The sequence below is a fragment of the Phaseolus vulgaris genome, chromosome 3 (genome assembly GCF_000499845.2).
Source record: "Phaseolus vulgaris cultivar G19833 chromosome 3, P. vulgaris v2.0, whole genome shotgun sequence".
Classification (NCBI taxonomy): domain Eukaryota; kingdom Viridiplantae; phylum Streptophyta; class Magnoliopsida; order Fabales; family Fabaceae; genus Phaseolus; species Phaseolus vulgaris.
Genome location: NC_023757.2, coordinates 39,567,200 through 39,581,713, shown reverse-complemented (window position 1 = coordinate 39,581,713; position 14,514 = coordinate 39,567,200).

Below are 14,514 nucleotides of genomic sequence, written 5' to 3'. Positions count from 1 at the left end.
TTACGAACATTTGAGACTAAGGAACAACCAGTGAATCTTTTAAAATGTTTATTGCTAACATCTGTATTTTAAACTCAAATATTGTACAAGTTCACTTAAATTGTATTTTTTTTATAAATTGTATTCTTATATGTGTGTTATCTTAATGAAATTATAATTTTATAAATTATTCAGTGATATGATAAGAAATTGAGGAGGCAATGTTTTATGAGTTAGTAAAACAATTACTACTAAATATTTATTTTCCATTATTATTTTTAATATATATTAAGTATTAATAAGGTGAATGGTATTAAATCTATACAATTTGATCATTTTGAACAAAATTAAATATTTTTGTAAGCAATGAAAAAAATTAGAAATTCATAAATAACATCAGCATAATATTTTTAGACACCAAAAATTTTAAAATTATGTTATTTTAAATATAACCTACTTTATTTATATTAAATTTGTCTGTACACTATTTTAAAAAATCATAAATATAATATGTATTGTTAATATTTTTTTTCAAATTAACACTAATCATAATATATATACATAATGAAAAATTAAATGGTTATTCCATATATATATATATATATATATATATATAATTTATAAAAAAAAACAATTAAGATTGATTAAACAAGTAAAAGAGGATGATGAACTCCATTTAAAATTTCGTAAGATAAATAAGACTTTATTTGATACCAAGGGATAATTTATTTCTATGGGTACAAAAATGTATAGCAAAAAGTTTTGAACTATTCAAAACACACATGATATGTGGGATTGTTCGTTTTAACAAAGATAAATTCAAATTCTGATTAAGGTTGATAAAAAAAACTCGTGTAAATAAGGTGTCTAAACTCTATTTTTTTTTTACATATATAAATTAATTTATAAATAATTTTTTTTTAAACAAAATTTAGTATATTTTTTTATTTTAAAACTTTCATATTAGGTATGAATATGCTACTTGATATATCAGTTAGGCTGACACCTCAAGTAACAACAATCATTTGTCATCACATAAAAAAAAGTATTATTAAAATATGGAAGACTAAACCAAAATTCATATGTTAACAAAAATGATACATAGGCAGACTATACCTATTAATAAAGAATTATAAAAACATACTAGATTTGTCTATTATACCAATGAAAGGATTTTTTTATGAATAAATCATAAATTAACCAATTTATCAGCACACACATTCTCTTCACGAAAAATATGAGTAACTCTAAACTTGATTTTTTTACAATAATTAAGACAAGTATTTCATCGATTACGAAACATCCAAAGAACATTTGTTCTAGCAGTAAACGTAACACAAACCAAGGCAAAATCACATTTCAGTCAGACATTAATAAGACCAAACTTTTGAGTTTTTTTCAAAAAATATATAACTCCATAAAATTCAGCAATTAAAACAATCTGAACGTCAAGAAACATAGAGAAATTCTATAGTATATTTCACATTTTCAAAATGTTTATACATTTATAAAAAAAATTGACCCCTCCAAATATTTTTTAAATATATATAACTGCTGGAAAAGAAATGGAGTGATATATGATAAAAAAATTCACATTATTGATTTTGTCCATGAATATTTACAACTATTTTTCAATACCATGAAGGAGTATAAATTCCCCTTATTTTAAAGTTTTGTGAATAATGATTAAGTGCTATTTTACTATCCATTCACAAATTGCACTTTTATACGTCTTATATGTGAGACTTGTTAAATTAATAAAGGTTAATTATTTGGCTTAGATGCATGGTACAAGCAAGCCACTTAGTATTTTTTGTAAATTAGTTTTGTCTAAGCTATTGGTAGCATTTATCATGAGATGTTATCATTTAGAGTACAAACATTTACATTTACAAGTAATATGTTTCCACCATAGTGACATGTAATTGCTAAAGTGAAAAAAATAACTTGCTTAAGAAAGAACATACGCAATTTTTTAAAAATAATTTAAATTAAATTAAAAAACAATATATATATATATATATATGTGTGTCTTACGTTGAAAAAAATAATGTTAATAGTTTAGTTTGACAGAATAAAATAAAATAAAAAATATATTTTAGTTATTTTCTTAAATATTAATTTTAATAAATAGACAAAATGGAAAAGGTTGTTTGGATCTTAACTTTGTGTTCAATCTTTTATTTGTTCTAGCATTCATTCTCTTATTTATTTGATTTCCATAATTGTTCTCTACTGAGCCATGTTAATGTCCTTTCTTAGCTACAAGAAGAAGGGACAAGAATCAACAAAAGATAAAATGTCAAGATTTTTAGTCCCATTTTCCAGATTCAACCAATTAGAGAGGGATACTCAACCCTTAAGGATTAGAAAAACTCATGAGTGATGAAAAGGATAACAACATGAACAATGAAAAAAAGTATGGAGAAACATCAATAGCAAATTAGAGAAAAAACACTATCCTTGATTTCTTCATTACCATGCTAATATAAATGCTTAATAATGATACAAAATAATTTAAACAAAGTTAGAACGGTTAATGTATACAAAATATATTATATGTACATTTGCAATATCTACAAGTTGATTACTCATTATAATAGCTTATGATTTTAATTCTCCATGTTAAAGATTATGTATAAAACTGTTCAGTTTTGCCCTGAAAACCAAACAGGTTAAAAAAATGGTCACACGTTAAGATTAATAAAATTAATAATGTTGCAAAATAACATATTAAAAAATAAGCTCGTTATACAAGCGGATTGTGCATAATAAACAAGCTTCAAACATGATTATTCTAATGATAATAGAAACATGTTTTATACAACCAAACACCTTAGATTTTGAGTTACTTAACAAAAACACATTTTCGTTAGACATACTAAATGAGAAAAAAAATATAAAAACTAGCTTGGAAAAAGAAGATGAGATATAGGTGAGGATGGCATTTTAGAGGGTGCTAATAATACCTGTTGGAATTTAGGTTTTTCAAGGCTTGTTAAGCCCAATTAGTAAAATTCTTCCTACACCATGTCAATTTGGACATGCACCCAATTTTTCAGTGAAATGACGAAAATACCCATGCAAAATGACAACCCTAAATGAGAAGAGGATGTGGATAAAATAATTATTCTGAAACTTTTTTATGAAATACATTTTTGGATTTTGATTTGTGGAAATTTTTGTTGAGAATATATTTCTAGATTTTCTTTTCCGTAATGTATTTTTTGCATTTTGGATTTACTTTTCCAGATTTTAATTTTCTAATATATTTTTTGAATTCTAGTTTTTTAAATTTTAAATAAAGGAAAATTTTGAAAATTTTGAAAAGTGATAGGATGCCGGTTCAAATTGGTATGGTGCAAGAAGAATTTGCCGCCCAATTATTATCCTCATGACCCGCATATTTAACCTAAAGTCCTCACATAATTTGCCATACACAAAATTATAATGTTTTGTTCAATTGGAATGATAAATTGGAATGATAGAAGAATAGGACATTTTCACTCACACGCTATAAAAGATTATAAAAATTTACTTTCAGTAGATTAGGGTGGAGGAAGAGAAAGATACGAGAAAATAGTAATAAATATGATAAGTGTAATAATGATAAGAAAAAATAAATAATTGGAACAAATTTGTATTTAATTATAGTTAAGTTTTGAGTAGTGTCAGATCCATTTGGATCGAGTTTAGTCAAATTTATCTTGGTCAAGTTCAGTTGAGTCGAGTTGAGATCTTCCCTTGTTTAGTTAAGTCAGACTCATCACGGACTTAGTCGAACGAGGTCCACCTTAGGTCATATTGAATTAGACTCACATCTTTCAAGTTGAGTTGGATCTATGTCAAGCAAAGTCGTATTAGGTCCACATCAAGTCGAGTCCATTCCTCCTTGAGTTAAGTCAATCGGGTCAACTTGGGTCGAGATGTGTCGGGCCTACAACGGGTCGAGTAGAATCGACTGACTTTAAATCGACTGACTTTAAATCGACTAAAATATGTAAACGTTAGGTTGAGTAGTGTCAAACCCACCTCGACCTACGTCCATTTGGTCCAGATCAGGCCGAGTTAAGTTGAGTCCATCTTATGTAAAGTTGAGTAGCACTCACCTTGGACCGAGATGAGTCATCTCAAGTCAAGTTGAGTTGGGCACACCTTGAACTAAATCGTGTCGGTCCCACCTTAAGTTAAATCGAGTAAAACCTACCTTGAGTTAAGTAAAGTTAGGTTCATCTCAGATCGATCTTAGGTCGACTTAATCAAACAAACTAGATTAAACTTTAACCTTCCAATTAAGTAGAAAATAATGAAAAGTAATTAACGATCAAATTATAATTAATATAAAATATTTAAAGTTCAATTTGTAAATTTAAAATATTATAAATATTTAAAAAATACTTAACATTTAATTAAAGTCTTAAAAGTATTTAGGAGTTAATTATTATGTGAAGCTTCGGGGTTTGAATTCAGAGTGAATAAAAAAAACTTAATTTTAAAATTGAATTGAAGTTTAACATATAACAGTATATTGCTACATGACCTATTACATTAACTAATTATTCTTTTTATGCGTAATCACTGTATATAAATTTCAATCGATCAATTTCATAATCTATACACAATAAGAAAGTGTGTCTAAACGTCTTTAGATAATTTTCAACAAAATATTTTTTTTTAAATTAAAATTACTTTTATATATAAAAGTTCTTGTATTCTTTTAGCTTGTATATAAAATAAATTTAACTTATAAATAACTTGTTATCTTCCCTAAAAAAATTATCTGTTTAATCTTTCTCAAGTATATATGTATTGATCAATATCATACGAGTCAGTTTCGGTACGATAATTGACCGCCTGAGTCAAATAGCACATAAAGATATATAATAAATAAACAAGTAGCAACAATTATGATGACGTTGGATGAGTCAATTCACACTCTGAAATATACAAAAAATATCTCTAACACAAGAGATAAAATTGATTAAACTAAAAGATACACGTTCTTAGTATTAAGGAATTGATAAGTGCCTAATTTCAATAATATTTCATATTAAGATCTAAACACTTATGAGTATTAATTGCTAACTAACTTATATATGAATTTATACATTTTTACATATTTTATGATTTTTATTTGAATAAGAACATTTTATTCTCAAATTTGTTGTTAATTTCAGGTTTATAGGGAAGACTGGAGATGGGTGGGCTAAAAACGAACAATATAAGTTACAAGGAGAAAGTTGGTAGGCCTAGGAACGCACAAAAGTAAATAAAGCCCAACTCAGCAACAGAGAAACTCGCTCAAGCGAGCCCATGATGAGAACGTGAGTCGGCTCACCAGAAAATTCAGCAGGTTTCTTAGAAAGAAAAACCGTGACAGAACTCAGCAAAGAAAGAGGTATTCCAAACAACCTAATGATTCAAATTCTTCCAATTACACGTGCTTTGGATGTGGTAAACCAGGTCATATAAAAGCTGATTGTCCAAACAATCAAAATAAAGAAAAATCAGCAAGCAAGAGGAGTGACAAAGGCAAAGGTAGAAGAACATATATCTCATGGGAAGAAAATGATGTATCCTCATCTAGTAATTCCTCAACTGAAAGTGAAGAAGCAAATCTTTGCTTCATGGTGAATGATGAGGGATCCAACTCTGACTCAGTAAGTAATTTCTCCACTGATTCTGAAAACTATGATCAGCTGCTAATAGCCTTTAAGGAAACACGTGATGAAGCAAACAGGTTGGCTATAATGTGCAACAGATTAAATAGAGTAAATAGGGTACTTGAACCTAAGGTCAAAGCTCTTGAAGAAGAACTGCACAAAGCTAAAACTGAATTGATTAGTCTTGAATTGACATGTTTGCATGCATCAATTAAAACTTGTGATAATTGTAAAAAGTTGGAAAAACAGGTTGAGTATTTGTTAAAAACACTTTCAAATTTCACTAAAGGAAGAGAAAATCTTGAAACCTTATTAGGTTCACAAAATGCTGTTTTCAATAAAAATGGTTTAGGATATAATCCTGGAATGAAAGGTAATGTGAAAAAGCTGTCCAGTTTCTTTGTTCCTTCCAAAACAGGTTTTTCCTCTTTTAGTTATTAAAAAACAATACATATTGCAACATGCTTTTATTGTATGAAGTCTGGTCATGTATCTAAAAATTGTAAAGCTAGGAGGTACCTTGTTCCTAAAGGATTGGCCAAATGGCTTCCTAAGGAAAGGTATTAATCATGCTGGACCCTAGACTAAAGGGGTACCATAAGTGCTAAATCTGTTTTGTTGCAGAAAAACAGCAGGAGAAACCAGTGGTATCTTGACAGTGGCTGCTCAAAACACATGACTGGTGATGTGACTCAGTTCATAAATTTGAAACTCAAAGCTGAAGGGCATGTCACATATGGAGATAACAATAGAGGAAAAATTCTTGGAAGAGGAGATGTTGGTACTAACGACTCAACCACTATTGAGAATGTATTGTATGTTGAAGGGCTAAAACATAGTCTTCTAAGCATTAGCCAGTTGTGTGACAAGGGATACAAGGTCAAGTTCGAAGCCAACACTTGTACAATTTCAAATGAAAATTCTGGTAAGGTGTTGTTCACTGGAAAAAGGGTAAACAACATCTATCTCTTAGACATTATAAAGAGTTGTTCTGAAAATGAGTGTTTGTTATCTAAAAATGATGAGTCATGGTTGTGGCATAGAAGGCTAGCTCATATTCACACAAATCACTTGAATAAGCTAAAATCTAAGGAACTTGTTTCTGGTTTACCAAACATAAAGTTTCAAAATAACAGATTGTGTGATGCCTGTGTAAAGGGAAAACAAATTAGAACTTCTTTCAAATCAAAAGATATGGTTTCTTCAAATAAAGCTTTGGATGTTTTGCATATGGACTTATTTGGACCATCTAGGACTGCTAGCTTAGCTGGAAATTACTATGATTTGGTGATTGTTGATGACTTTTCAAGATATACATGGACTTTGTTTCTTGCTTCTAAAAATGATGCATATAAAGCCTTTAAGAAACTTGTTAAGGTTCTGCATAATGAAAATGAGAATAGGATAAAACAGATTCGTAGTGATCATGGGGGAGAATTTCAAAATGCAAAGTTTGACAAATATTGTGAGAAAAACATGGGATCATACATAGTTATTCTGCTCCTAGGACACCCCAACAAAATGGTGTTGTTGAAAGAAAGAATAGATCACTAGAAGAGTTAGCTAGAACTATGCTAAATGAATCTGGTTTACCTAAATATTTTTGGGCTGATGCTGTATACACTGCTTCTTATGTGCTTAACAGAACATTAATTAGACCAATTCTTAAGAAAACTCCTTATGAATTGTATAAAGGTAGGAAGCCTAGCATTAGTCATCTTAGGGTGTTTGGCTGCAAATGTTTTGTTTTAAATAATGGTAAAGATAATCTGGGGAAGTTTGATCCTAAATCAGATGAAGGAATACATATTGGTTATGCTATAAATGGTCATGCTTATAGAGTGTATAACAAAAGATTGCTTGCAGTTGAAGAATCTATACATGTTGTGTTTGATGAAACAGATTTTTCTGTGCCCAAATCTGTTCTGGACGAACCTGGTATGGATGATTTAAGAACCATTGTGCAACAGAATCAATCTAGTGAGCTTGATACAACTAATTCAGATTCTATCAAAGAATCTACTATGAATGCAGGACTGCCTAAAGAATGGAAGACTCCAAGGGATCTCACTCTTGACAATGTAATTGGTAAAATTGAGAAAGGAGTCTCAACAAGGAATTCACTCAACAATTTTTGCAGAACAGTAGCTTTTGTGTCACAGATTGAGCCTAAAAGCCTGGAAGAAGCACTGCAAGACAGCAATTGGATAACAGCAATGCAGGAAGAGCTGAACCAGTTTGAATACAATGAAGTATGGACTTTGGTTCCAAGAAAGCATGAGATGAATATCATAGGAACCAAGTGGGTGTACAGGAACAAGATGGATGAACATGGAGCTATCACTAGAAATAAAGCAAGACTGGTTGCTAAAGGGTATAACCAAGAAGAAGGTATTGATTTTGGTGAAACCTATGCACCAGTAACACGTCTTGAAGCTGTCAGACTTCTTCTAGCATTTTCCAGCATACAAGGGTTCAAGCTGTTTCAAATGGATGTCAAGAGTGCATTTCTAAATGGCTACATCAATGAAGAGGTGTTTGTATCTCAGCCTCCAGGGTTTGAAGATCACAAAAATCCAGAACATGTGTACATGCTTAAGAAGGCCTTATATGGATTGAAGCAAGCACCTAGGCAATGGTATGAAAGACTAAGTGAATTTCAGCTGTCTCAAGGTTATAGTCGTGGCAATTTAGATAAAACTCTCTCTCTAAAGAAGAAAAGTGCAGATATCATACTTGTGCAAGTCTATGTATATGATATTATCTTTGGATCCACAAATGAAGAGATGTGTGAAGACTTTGTGAAAACCATGAAAAGTGAGTTTGAGATGTCAATGTTAGGAGAAATGAATTTCTTCCTTGGACTACAAGTTAAGCAACTCAAGGATGGAATTTTCATAAGCCAAGAAAAATACTGCAAGGAACTGCTCAAGAAGTTTGATATGAATCAATGCAAAGCAATCAACACTCCTATTTCAACAAGTTGTCAGCTGGATCAAGATGCTGCAGGAAAATCAGTAGATCAAACGAAGTATAGGGGATTAATTGGTTCCTTATTATACCTAACTGCCAGCAGGCCTGACATTATGTTTGTTGTATGTTTATGTGCTAGATATCAATCTTATCCAAAGGAATCACACTACAATGCAGCAAAGAGAATTCTGAAATATTTGCAAGGATCTAAGGATGTTGGATTGTGGTATCCTAACAAGGTATCTTTGAATTTGATTGGTTTTTCAGATTCTGATTTTGCAGGTTGCAAAGTTGATAGGAAGAGCACAAGTGGGACTTGTCACATGCTTGGATCAAGTCTAATCTCTTGGCATTGCAAGAAGCAAGCTTGTGTTGCTCTCTCCACAACAGAAGCAAAATACATAGCTGCTGGAAGTTGTTGTGCTCAAACCCTATGGCTAAGGCAGCAGCTAAGTGATTTTGGAATTCTGTTAAATAACATACCTATAAATTGTGATAATACTAGGGCCATAAATCTATCTAAGAATCCTGTCATGCACTCAAGGACTAAACACATTGAAATTAGACATCACTTTCTAAGAGAACATATAGCTAATGGAACATGTGATATACAATTCATTGGTACTGAATTTCAACTGGCTGATCTATTCACTAAACCACTTGCCAAAGACAGGTTTCACTTTCTTCTAAATGAATTGGGTATTATTAGCTTAAATTGTCCTTTGCAGTGAAAATTTCAATCTGTTGTTTTATGTTTTAACATGTTTCGTTTCCTGTTTCAGAAATCACAGATGTGACTAGGAAAGAGAAAGATTTTTTTTTTTCTCTCTCACTTTATTGTTGACTGCTTTTACGGTTATTGACCAGCAGATCCATGCAAATTAATGTGTGGGTATCCTAACTAATTGGATTTTGTGTAGATGCAACAGATTTGATGTACCAAAATCAGGTTCCAAGATATTCTTACGTGAATCCACACCTGAACCTGCTGCACCATTGGAATAAAATCTGTAGCATATCTGTGGGATTTGATTTTTCTTCAAAATTCATTATTTCCAAAATCTGATCACATTGCCCTGAATTAAAATTTGTGTTTTTCAATTTTGGTTTAATAATTCTATATAAACCTAGCACATTTTAGCTCATCTCTCACACCTTCTCACTTGTACTATAAGCTGTCCAGGTGCACATTGCTTCACCACAGGTTTTGCTTCTGTTTTGAGTAATAATCTGTAATGTTTTTTTTTCTAGAATTGTATGTTAATATACTGGTGCAGGGAAAAACAGATTAAGCATGACATCCTCTTCACATAGAAAGAAGAAATCCAAGGAGCAATCTCAAAGCAGCCAAGGCATCCTGGAAAACTGGTTTGCTGGAGATTCAGAGGCAATGACAAGGTTCATACATGAGACTGGCAGAAAGCAAATCAATGTACCCAAGCTGCTTGAGTTCTCATGGCTGAGAGAGGAGAATCTGATAGAAGCCAAAGACTTACTCAAGCATCAAAAGCTGAAAGGATTTCTGGAGATGAATAGAAATGTTTATCCAGATCTTGTGATGGTGTTTTACTGCAACCTTGAACAAGATGGTAAAAATCTGGTTTCCCATGTGAAAGGAGTGAAGCTGAAGATCACTAGGGAAATCTGGAGCAGTGTGGGTGGAATCAAATATTCAGGACTGAAAGTGAGCAAAGGGAACACTGCTGGAATTCAAGGATTCAACAAATTGCAATTTTATAGAAGCTGTGTGAGGAATCCTACTGAACCAGTAGCTAGGTATCACGCAGGTAGCCTAACTCTAATTCCTAGACTCTTAGCTCATATAATTGCTTGGCAGCTTACCCCTAAAGGAAGTAATCATGCTGTACTTCATGAGGAAGATTTGATATTGCTGTATTGCATCATGAACCAGCTTAAGGTAAATTGGGTAAGTACTATGGTTGAACATATGCTGAAATCTGCAAGACTACCTGATTATCGTCTTCCCTATGCAATATTTGTGTCAAAACTAATTGATCATTTTAAAGTGGACACTACCAATGAAAGGAATGACTCTATTAAAGCTGCAAGTGAAATAGATAACTCCACACTCATGAAAATGGGATTCTATAAGGATGAAGATGGCTGGGTTTTTAGAAGAAATGCTGGACAGAGGGCTGAGCAAGAAGCTGCTCCTCAAGGAAATGAAGAAGAAGAAAATGCTGATGGTGTGCAACACATGGATGAATCACCAGTACATTCTGCTAAACATGAAGATGTTGCTGTTACGAGTCAGAATGTAATAGTTGCATATGAGGCACCTGAGTACAGAGGTGAACCTCTGTCTATGTTTGAAAGACAGGTGCTAAGCAGGCTGGACATACTCACAAATGAGCAGAAGGCACACTATGAGATGACTTACGCTAGGTTTCAACACTTGGATGACCAACTTGAAGGAGTTCAAGTGCAGCTAGCTGAGCTCTATTACAACAACAAGTGATCCTATTTCTAAGTCTTTATCTGTTATATGTTGTTGAACAATTTGGGATTAATCTGTATTGTTTCTTATTCTGCACTGGTTTTTAGTTGTTTTGTGGTTTGTAATGAACCTCTATGTTGGTTTTATTTGAACTGCTATGTATGGCTATTATTGTTCGTTGGTATTATATGTTCATGGTAAAAACAATCTGTTCTTTTTGCCTCTGGAATACTGAAAAATTGTGTGTTCTTGCGAAAATTTTATAAGCTCAATTCACCCCTCCCCTCTTGAACTTAGACACTAATAGACCCAACATTAAGGTGATCTATGAACATAATATTTTGTTCTTTATTGATTATTGGTATTATTGTTTTGCTTCTAATTCTTGATCTAGAATCTTAAATTTGTCTGGAAAGTATTTTTAGGGTTCTGACCTAATTAATAATAGTTGTCATATTTGAGTGTTAGGAAGAAATGTTAATTGATATCAACGTTTGATATTATTAATACTGAGTTGTTTTTATAAATATGTGAGGAATCGATATATAGGAAGCATCTTAAGAATTTTATATGTGAGGAATCGATATAAATGATTTTTATATAGGCATCAATATCAATCAAAGGACATAATATTATCAGACCAATCTAAATACAAAAGAGTGAGAAAGATGAAATTAATATCTATTTTTCCAATTGAAGCAACAACTATTTGTTTTGTTTTCTTGTTAATCATTTCCATTCCAACAAATCCCAACAAACTTCTATTATTTTGTTAATTATTTAGCGAATATTTTACTCGATTATTCAATTGTTCCTTGTGGGTTTAATATCCGTTCTTAGAGACACATTATTACTTTTGACAATACGATGCACTTGCCGTAAAATGTCATTAAGTTATGCATGTCACCTAACAACTGATATTCAACCCATAAGGGTCAGAGCCCATAAACCAACACTATAGATAGAGCCCTCTTTGAAGAAGTGAAATACGTTTTTTACATTCTATCAGAACACACCTAAACTAGAATACTCACTTGAGTGTCGGAGTACCTTTTGCAGGTAACCCCCGACCAACTGAGCATTAACATTGAAGGAAGAAGACTTGAAGGAATTTGGAGATCATCGACACGTCAACAATTGTACATCCAGTCATATGTACTACCCGGGCCCCTTAGCCTATACAGGTACAATAGATTTAGGATTGATTTTTGAATTTAGATATGAATCATGATTATGTAGTAGATAAGACTTTAAAACACGAACAAGGTTGATTTCTTGAGGCGTGAGTGATCACTGTCCGTAAGGACTTATCTGCAGTGTATTGTGCAAGTTTCTCAGGATATAATTTTGAGGATCAGAATAGCAAGTTACTCTTAAAAGAGTAAGAACACAACAACCCAAAAAAAATTATAAACTAAAGGAAACGAATAAAAATGAGTGAAGAGGAAGAGAGAAAGAGAAAAAACGTGAGTTGTGAGAAGAGGGAGAGATAGTGAAGTTGTGCTCTGGATGCGGACAAAACCCTTGTTTATATGGTTGAAAAAATGTAATAGCCCCAAAACTGCCACAACCCCAACGTCGTCCTCGCGACACTACTTCATGTTCCTGCTGACCAACTTCCCGAGAAGAACGGTTGAGTCTTCAGAGATCCAAGTCTTGCACGTGGAGCATTTGTCCTTGCAAAGATCGTGATCGTAAAAGAACATCTCACACATAAGAAGAACTTCAAGATTTAAAAGTATACCACTTCTACGAATAACTCTTAATGCTGCATCTCTTCTGAGACCAGGCCCTTTGATCATGCTGCTCATTGCATGCCTTGATCCGATACGGTTTGAATAACATTTTCTGCTGTAGTTTGAGCGGCAAAAGGTGTTCCCTTCGTGTACCCTTAAATCCACAAGTACCAGCGAAGGACCAAGAAATCACTCGACCTCATACATATGTAATAGTTACAATAGTATGATTGAAACTAGCTTCAACATGAATAATTCCTTTTGGTATTTTACGCCTATGATTCCGCAAACCAATAGATACATTTTTACGCGAACCTGTTTGAGTGAATCGAAACACCTGCACGAGAATTGCTGCAAATCACGCAGCAGCAAAACTGAACCCGATCGTGAATCAAAACCGTATTCTCTATATTACAGCAATAAAAATATTCAAATATAAACACAAGCTAAGTATTTACCATGAACATATAAATCATAAATTTTACTTCTACGTGCATTTTATAAGTAAGACATATAAAAGGAAAAGAAGAATATGGTATAAGATTAATAATGCAACATAGATAAATAAAGGAAAATATAAAACAATACAGTGAAAGAAAATCTATATTCAGAAGTGAAAACAACCGAGTTAATTTTGAGTAAATTTAGGTTTAATATCCTTATTAAAATAAATGTGAATATAACTTATGTATTTTTTATAAACATACTGTAAAGAACCACATGGTTAGCATGAAAATGGTATGTTTAATTTTTTTTTCTATAAAATATTTAAAAGTCTAATACTTTTATTATGCTATAAATTTATTCATTAATAGTTATGATTTTCTTATATTATTATATAATGTAAGCATTATATCTAATTATATATATAATAATAATATAGCAATTTACTTATTTAGAAGGTTATCTGGTAATAAGAGTTTTAACTAAGGTATAATCTTATATAAAACTCATTTTTTTTATAGATGTTTAACAGTGAAGAAACTAAAATAAACATATTTTAAACTTATCAGAGTTTCTTTCTATTTTTTCTAGAAACAAAAAAAAACTTTGATAACTCTAAAAAATACACTTACTTAACAACTAACTTTAGTAATATATTTGAAAATTACAAAATAAAATAAATATAATTAAAATATTATTATTTTGAGTTGTCAAATGAATATCGTATAGTGATATCAAAATATCACCACTCTTTTATTTTTTTAAAATAAAGTTCTGATATGTTGACAAGCTTATCATGTATCATATTACAACTCCATTTTTTTTTACTGAAATGTAAATCCCAAATGAAAAGATAAAGTAATTTTAAAATTACATAATATCATATCGTAGTTGTAAACTCAAGTATTTTCATTATGAAATTATATTTTTCTTTTCTTTAACATAACATGCGTAAAGATTATTTTAACACTGGAATAGTAAACAACTTTTGTTTCACAACTCCTTATAATAACATAATAATAATTAATTAAAATAAAAATATTAATTTTATTTACACAAGACCAAGAGCAGCAAAAAAAAATTAGGTAAGTTTGATAAGATCATAGAATTGGACTTTATTGGTTAGTATGTTGTGGGAGGTATTATGTTTTGAAGAGACAAAAGTTGCATTGTTTGGGGGTGAAGAACAACAGCATGATCTTATATTAGTTGTGGTGCAGCGCAATGTGTGGAACCAAAATGGGCCACATGATCCATTATC